An 8703-nucleotide genomic window follows, 5' to 3' on the forward strand; every position below is an offset into this window, starting at 1 on the left:
TGAACTCTATTGTTAATCTAAATTGTATCTTTCAACATTTTTATATTTAATGCATCAGAGTCTGACAACTTTTAGAGAAGATACATCACACTTTTCTTCACATACATTGAACAGTAGCTTCTTATACATTCCAATAAATAAAAATGACCAATTTAAATTATCAGTTGGATATATTTTATTATATATTGATCCATTGTCTAATTTTATCTGCCACCTGTGTGTGTGTGTTGATTTTAATCATGATTTTAGCTATGTTCTGTACTATGTAATATATCAACTGGAAGTCATAGGACACCTTGTGAGGCACCAGGATATCCCAAGTGGCCACGGGTAAATTTTGCATAAATAAGGGTATACGGCATGAGAGTTAGGGCTATTGAAACCTTAACATATTCATGACTTGGGCCAAAGAGACAGTAATGCAGGTAGGGCACTTGCCTATCAGAGTCTGACTCAGATAGAATTATGATCACTGCATATAGCTTCTGACTAAAACAGGATTTATTTCTGAGCACAGAGCCTGGAGTAAGTTCTGACAACCATCTAATGTGACCCCCCCACCACACACACATACACATATACATACATACACAGACACACACACACACACAAGAGAGAGAGAGAGAGAGAGAGAGAGATACCCATACATTGTTCCCTCATTTAACTATAATTTCAACTAACTTGACTCCAACTATATAGATTCCAACTTCCTAGAATCCATTTATGACAAAACTGATTCAAAAATATCTTGAGAATTTTGGGTAATGCTGAGAAGGAGCAAAAATATTTTGTACATGGACTGGACATATAGGAGAAGTATTAGGACAAGTTTTTTCTAATGGTAAATAGTAGATATCCCCACATTCTAACCATTGTATATAGGATTATTACCTTGTTTTAAAATTGATCTTTTACAAAGTAAGAATTTATATTAAGGATCTCAATGCAAGGTGATCCTGTATTTAAGGTGAATTGATACTACAATTATGAGGGTCTCTCTGATATACAAAGTTACATAAATAGCTAGAGGCAAAGTAATGTGAAGATAGAAGCAGAGATTAGAGTAGAGCATTGCATATTAGGGCACACATAGTGGAACCAACATTCAGAGTCTCCAGAAGTAACTAATACTGCTAACAGTTCACTTTTTTAAAGATTATTTTATGTTTCAAAAAAATTTTTATATTGAATCACAGTGAGATACAGTTATAAAGTCATTTATGTTTTAGTTTCTAGCCCTACATTACCTATCTTGGTCTTTTCTTCCTCTTTTAACACTTTTTAATCAATCCTAAAAGTACCTAAGAATTTTATCAATACTGGATTTAATTTGTTAACAAAGTTAGGAAAGATAGCACTTTCTATTACCAAGTACCCCAAGTACTAATATTTCTTCATTTATAATTTTTTTAACTTTCATCTGTTTTATACACTTCTGAAAATATTTTTATGTAATGTTTTAAGGTATATACTTGTTTTTCTTTGTTGATCTTATATTTTAAATTTTTCAACTGCTCAATAAAGAAATATACAAAAAGAAATGTGTTTTGTACAGTGACTCTCTCTTCTCTGATTGACCTATTCCAGTCTTCACAATATGCTTATGAGTTGTAAACAACTATATGATATGGAAAATAATAAACATAAATAATTAGCCTCTTACTAATCTAAGAATACTTATGTGTATTTTGTAGGACTTTCAAAGTTATATGAGAACTAAGAAATGAAAATATTGTACGTTTTTGCATTTAGGAAAAACTCTCCTGTTTGGAGAATTCTAACCTTGATGGTGACTGTAGTCTCTTATCATGAGTACTTATGTTTAGGGAGATGTATTCTATTTCTATTTCACAGAAATAATGTGTATTAAAATTTTTCAAATGTTTTGATACTTCATTTGACATGTCATTCTCTATACTGATAATATTCAATGACATCTATTGCATTTTAAATTTTGAAGAAATCAAATGAAAGGATTTATATTACTTAGTTGAAGTAAGTTTACCAAAATAAGATCAATCCCTGTTTAGTGTTTGATTCTGTGTATTCACTTGTGAATCTAGATACAGGTGACAATTTTCCATGCGATCTAAGTCCTTGAATGGGTTCAAGAATTTTTTTTATTTGAAAGTTTGTACTTATTTTCTTGATTTTAAATAATAATCTCAAACTATATGTTGTTAACTACACCCTCGGAAAATACTCATGAGTGGTATCAAAAGCAATATGTTATTGTAAGATTGTGCATAGTTTTATAGCCAGAGAACTATTACAATGACTTTTTTGTATAGACACAGGAAGACAGTTAATGCTATGCTTTTGTTACTTGTTACTTGTGAGTTAATTGACTCAGAATACTATTCAGTCCTGAACATCCATTCTCTCAACTTAAGCCTCAGTTGCCCTTACTTCCCCAAAATAAAGTCTCTGCGAGGGACTGGATAGACCCAGGACGCCAGATGTGTAATCACACACAAAAAAGGATGGGCAAAGGGATGACAGCAGCCTCTCCCGCTGCCTGCGTTAGGTAGTCTCAGGCCGTTTCCCCATTCCAGGGAGGTCAATGGCGATGGTCAGGCGATGGTCTGGTGAAGGAAGGAAATGAGGGCCAGGCTGGTTGGTCTTAGTAGCAGTTTATTACATGGGAGAAATTTATATCATGGAGGCCCTAGGATCTCTCAAGCACATGCTCCTTTTTTCTCTCAGCTTCTCTCCCCATTCTCTCAGCTCCATCTTCCCAGATTCTCTATCGCACATGTTCCCAGATTCTCTCAGTCTGTGTTCCCCATTCTCTCAGGCAAGTGTTTCTCCAGAGAGCCCTGAAATATCCCTTATATACATCATGTTACCTCTAAAGGGCACAATACAGTGATGTCATCAAAAGGAGTTACAGAAAGAACATTGAGGCAGCAAAACATACATTGTTTCTATACATCCCTAGGCCAGTAATCTTGGCCTCAGAAAGAAGATACAAAACCAGGTCTGAAACCTTTCACAAGCTACAAGCACTTGGATTTGCATCCCAAAGACCAGTCTTCTAGAGCTTGGAATCTACATCCCAATGACAAGTACCAGAGCTTTGCATCCCAAAGACTAGCCTGCCTAGAGCCAGGAGTCTGCATCCCAAAGATCAGGCCTGGCTAGCACCTGAGATTACTATGAGAAAAGGGAAACTGCCTCTTACAATATACTGAAATTATTTATTGAAAGCAGTTGAAGGGGAGAAATGTTCAGTCTCATACAAACTAGTCAGGACACACAGGAAAGCTGCTTCCAGGACAGATTCTCATTTAGCAGATCAACCCACCCTAGAACAGGATTTCCTGGGTGTGTTTCTCCTCTCCTTGTCCGACCAACATATAAGCATACATAGTATAAATCATTTTGTATTGACACAGTAAGAAATACTTTAAGCTTATAGAATTGCTCTCTTAGGGCCATCTCGATCTCAGACTGCAGTGCTCAGGCCAGATATCTTTCCTATTCCTAGCAGCAGGGTCCTAGTCTTGTCTCTACTTTTGGATCATGACAGCATTTGCCTATGACCAAACTCTTAACCTATAGTTAAGAATCGTGGCACCTTGGCCTGGCCCATCTCGATGCCAGGGTAGCACATAATTTACTGGCTTACTCTGGTTCCATCCAGTGCCACGTCAGGACCCTACCCTTGAGGTGCTAGGAAGTGAGGGCAACTGAGGCTTAAGTTGGGAAAGCAGATGTCCGAGAGTGAATAATATCCAAAGCCAATTAAGTCATTTTTATTATTTTGCATTCTAAAATGTGCAAGTACCTAGGGACAAGAAATATAGACAGCGTTCTTTATCACATAGATGTTGCAATATGAAAATAAAATTTTATTGGTAAAATCATGCAAAAATAAATAGCTTCTCCTTATAGAGAGTATATGTTCCAAGACTCCCAGCTGATGCCTGAAATCATAGTGAATATTTTATACCTTTTACCCTATATACTTGTCCATAATGTATAAATTAGATAGGATAAGATATCAACATTTACAATTAATAAATAGAGAGGAAACCTCTAGCAATTATGTAATAAGTCACATAAATGCAGTGTTTCTCTCATTATGTGTGTATAAATATATATGTATATATGTGTATATATATATATATATATATATATACAATCATACCTAATGAAGCAAAACACAGAGGGTGAGCTTTATTGCTGAGTAGTCTTAGTATGAAGCTACGGGCTTGACGATTTGTGCTCTGTTTGGTAATGGTTTACTGTTGGTTTTCAGATGCAACCAGGGTCACCCTAGCAATATATAGCAGGTCATGAGGATCTGGTAATTGTTCTCATGGTTTTACCCTTACTAGATAGGTGTTTTGCCAATTGAACTATCTAAACAGTCATAAACATTTAGAGCATAGTTGATTCCCATGAATGAAACAGAATGTAAAGCTGCAGATAATGAAAACTACTACAACAGTTAATTGAATCATCTGTGATCATTCTTTGTGGAAGAAGTGGTTGCTGATTTTTTATTTTATATCACTTATAAGAGAAAAATAATATGTGATGTGTATAAAGTTAAAAATATATAAAATAAGTGTTTCTTAGTCAATGTTCTTAAGAATATCATACAATTTAGTTGCTAGTTCTAGAGTAATGTGTTTGAATGTCATATGTGCATACTTGTACTCTATTAATTGCAGAAGACAACTGCTTCTGCTTCCTGAAATGATGTTATTCTCATTAAATAAGCACCTGGGTTTATCCTCTTTTCCAATGTATAAAAACCAAATGACAACCTTAATTTATTCTGAGATTTTTCTAATTCCATCCTATTCTTAATTCATGAAGATATCTGTTTAAAATTTCTCCAATCATGAAGAAAAATTATGCTCACCTAAAAGACATAACACTCAAGTTATTACTTAATATTTCTTTGTGGGTGGATTTAGCACTAAAAAGTTGGATGCCATTTGTTAGTTAAAACTGACAACACCTTTAAATAAGTAGACACTGAATGTTAGACTTAGCTTCGGCTAAAATACATGTTTCCCAGTCTTCCTGTGTGTCTACATATGCTGAAGTTACGTTTTCACAGATACCATTCTGAACATAATTAAAATACTAAAGGTTAATGCTGTTACTGTTTCTATTTTTATTGTTATGAATTTTATTTAATAATAAGGTACAATTATTCAACATAGTCAGTTCACTTCTGTTCTAATCTTATTTGGTTACTTCTATTTTCTCTTGTTATACTCTGTTGGCTTATAAAACTTTTTCCCTCTAATTTCATTTTTATTTTTCAGCCTTCTTCAATTTGTCAATTTCTCTCTCTTGAAACAGGAAAGATTATCATTTTATATCTGCACCACCATTCTATTATGGAAGACAGAATATTTTTCTCTAGCTTTTCTTCTCATATGTAGAGGGTAATATAAAATACCCAGAATATCATCCAAAATGCATGATTTATGTTATTTGGCATCATTTGTAATGTGATGTTTTTAATTTTTAATCTGATTATATAAGATATGGACTCTGAGTCATGATGTGATATTTTGAGAATTTTGGGTAATGCTGGTAAGGAACGAAAATATTTTGTACATGGAATGGACATACAGGAGAAGTATTAGGATGTTCTTTTTCCCTAATGGTAAATAGCAGATATCTTTAAATTCCAACCCTTGTATGTAGGATTATAACCTTGTTTAAAAATTGATCTTTAAATAAATGCATTAAGGATCTCAATACAAGGTGATCCTGGATGTAAGGTGAATTGAACTTCCAATTTTGAGTGTCTCTATATGATATACAAAGTTATATGAATACCTAGAGGCAAAGATAATGTGAAGATGGGAGCAGTGATTGGAGTAAAGCATTGCATGTTAGGGCACACACAATGAAACCAATATTCAGAGTCTCCAGAAGTAACTAATACTACTAACAGTTGACTTTTAAGTTTTAAAAAACTTTTTTATATATTGAATCACAGTGAGATACAATTCCAAAGTTGTTTATAATTTGGTTTCATTCATATAATGTTCCAACACTCATTCCTTCACCAGTGTACATTTCCCATAATTAATGTCCCCGGTTTTCCTCCAGCCCTCCAACCTCTATGGCAGGCACTTTTCTTCCTCCTCCTCCTTCTCCTCCCCCTCCTCCTCCTTCTCCTCCCCCTCCTCCTCCTTCTCCTCCCCCTCCTCCTCCTCCTCCTCCTCCTCCTCCTCTTTCTTCTTCTTCTTCTTCTTCTTCTTCTTCTTCTTCTTCTTCTTCTTCTTCTTCTTCTTCTTCTTCTTCTTCTTCTTCTTCATCTTCTTCTTCTTCATCTTCTTCTTCTCCTTCTCCTCTTTGTCCTCCTTTCTTCCTCCTTTTCTTCTTTTCCTCCTTCTCCTTCTCCTTCTCCTTCTCCTTCTTCTTCTTCTTCTTCTTCTTCTTCTTCTTCTTCTTCTTCTTCTTCTTCTTCTTCTTCTTCTTCTTCTTCTTCTTCTTCTCCTTCTCTTCTTTGTCCTCCTTTCCTCCTCCTTTTCTTCTTTTCCTCCTTCTCCTTCTCCTTCTCCTTCTTTTTCTCCTTCCCTCTCTTTTCTTTTGGAATTTATGGTTTGCAATACAGATACAGAAGGGTTATCAGATATATTCCTTTTACCAATTTTCAACCCTCAGTTTCTGTTCAAAATGATCATTTTCAATTATTATTGCTATACTCAGAGAGAGAGAGAGATTGAGAGAGAGTAGTAACAGTTGACTTAAGTACTTGTTCTACAATATAATGAAAAATGTACATTTTTAAAGTATTTTTGGCTTTTTGGGTCATACCTAGCTATGTACATGAATTACACCTAGCTCTGTACTTTGAAATCCTCGGCCACTTGGAGCATAGTATTGGTGACACATCAAAAGTCAACTAGGGCAGTAGCAATTTTTCAAGATATACAAAACCAGCTTTATGTCTATAGCCAGATTCCGAATGGATGAAATAATAAAAGCTCCCTTTTGTGTGTGAGTGGATGCCAGCATATTGTTAAGTCGGATATGCCTAGCATTTGACTTGTTCAAACATTTATAATGACACATTAATGAATTTGATGAACAGAAATTGAAAAAATTTAAAATTTTTAAAAATGACTTTAGCTTTATAATTATCTAATAATCTCAAGCAGTATGCATGACTCACTAAGAGTTTGTATAGCCTTGTGTTGGAAACTTTAGCTGTCTAAAATTATTGAGTAACAATATGTCAATATAACACTGATGCCAAATGAAACTTTTAATTCATAAAATCTAAGAAGACTTGGATTATACTATCTGAGATACAAAATTTCAAATGATAAAGTGATATATTAAAAGCTTAAGTTGAAGTGAACATTTTTCTTTTTTTTTTTTAATGTAGGAGTACTGCTATTTTTCAGCCACTGATTAACTGATTGAATTGTGCATGAACTCAACCTTACTTTTTTTTTCATTTTTTATAATTCCATTTATTCAATCACCGTGAGAGCAGTTACAAACCTTTTGGGTTTAAGTCTCGGTCATACAATGAAACACCCATACCTTCACCGGTGCCCATTCTCCACCCCCAACAACCCAGTATACCCCCATCCCAAACCCTTCCCCTACCTGTGGGGCAGATGATTTCCACATTACTCTCTCTCTACTTTGATCACATTCAATGTTTTGACACCAGACCCACCATTATTATTTGAGATTTTACCCCAACACTCAGATCTGCTGAAAATGCAACAGTAGACAATTTGCTCTCTATTGCCAGTTATAAATAACATATGATGCCTCATGGCTGCAATAGTGGCCGCGCGATTTTGAAATTTCAAAATTTTAACACTTAAATCTGGAGAGATTTCTGCCAAAACCTGCTGGGTTCCGAGATTTGCTCCTGAGTCTCTGGGATCATGGCCGTTAAGCAGCTTGATCAGGAGCCAGAGAGACTGTTCATGGGCGATGACTTGGGTCTCATTGGGGTGGGGAGGACAGGACCGGCTCCACTCCCATCCTGTGAGTCCCTGCGTGTCTCGTCACTGAGGGCCCAAACCTGTCTGTCCAGTGGCCTCTGGAGGGTGGCAGGCTGCCAGAGGAAACAGGCCAAGGCACAAAACCTATTCCCATCTGGGTTGGCCCAGCACTGGTAACCTACTGCAGGGACCGGATGCATTTCTGCCAAAAGCTGCTGGGTTTCGAGATTTATTTCTGAGTCTGTGGGATGATGGCCGTTAAGCACCTTGATCAGGAGCCAGAAAGACCGTTCATGGGCAATAACTTGGGATCTTGTTGGGGTGGGGGGGACAGGACCGGCTCCACCTCCATGCCATGAGGCCCAAAATGTCTCGTCACTGTGGGCCCAAATCTGACTGTCCAGTGGCCCCGGATGGCGGGAACAGGCCAAGGCACAAAACCTATTCCCACCTGGGTTAGCCCAGCACCGGTAGTCTACTGCAGGGTTTGGACGCATTTCTGCCAAAAGCCACTGGGTTTTGAGATTTGTTTGTGAGTCTCTGGGATCATGGCCATTAAGCAGTTCCATCAGGAACCAAAGAGGCCATTCCTCCAATTATATAGCTGAGCCGGAGGTGGGTTTGTGGGTGTGTCTCCCACATACCTAACTTTTGGCCATTTACTTTCTTGGTAAACTTTGCCCTAAGTTTTTGGGATTTGGCCAAAGCACAGCAGCAATTTTGGGGTATCTGGAAGTCTGAAGGCGCCATCAGG

This window comes from Sorex fumeus, unplaced genomic scaffold (assembly GCF_029834395.1).
Source record: "Sorex fumeus unplaced genomic scaffold, SorFum_2.1 ptg000098l, whole genome shotgun sequence".
Classification (NCBI taxonomy): domain Eukaryota; kingdom Metazoa; phylum Chordata; class Mammalia; order Eulipotyphla; family Soricidae; genus Sorex; species Sorex fumeus.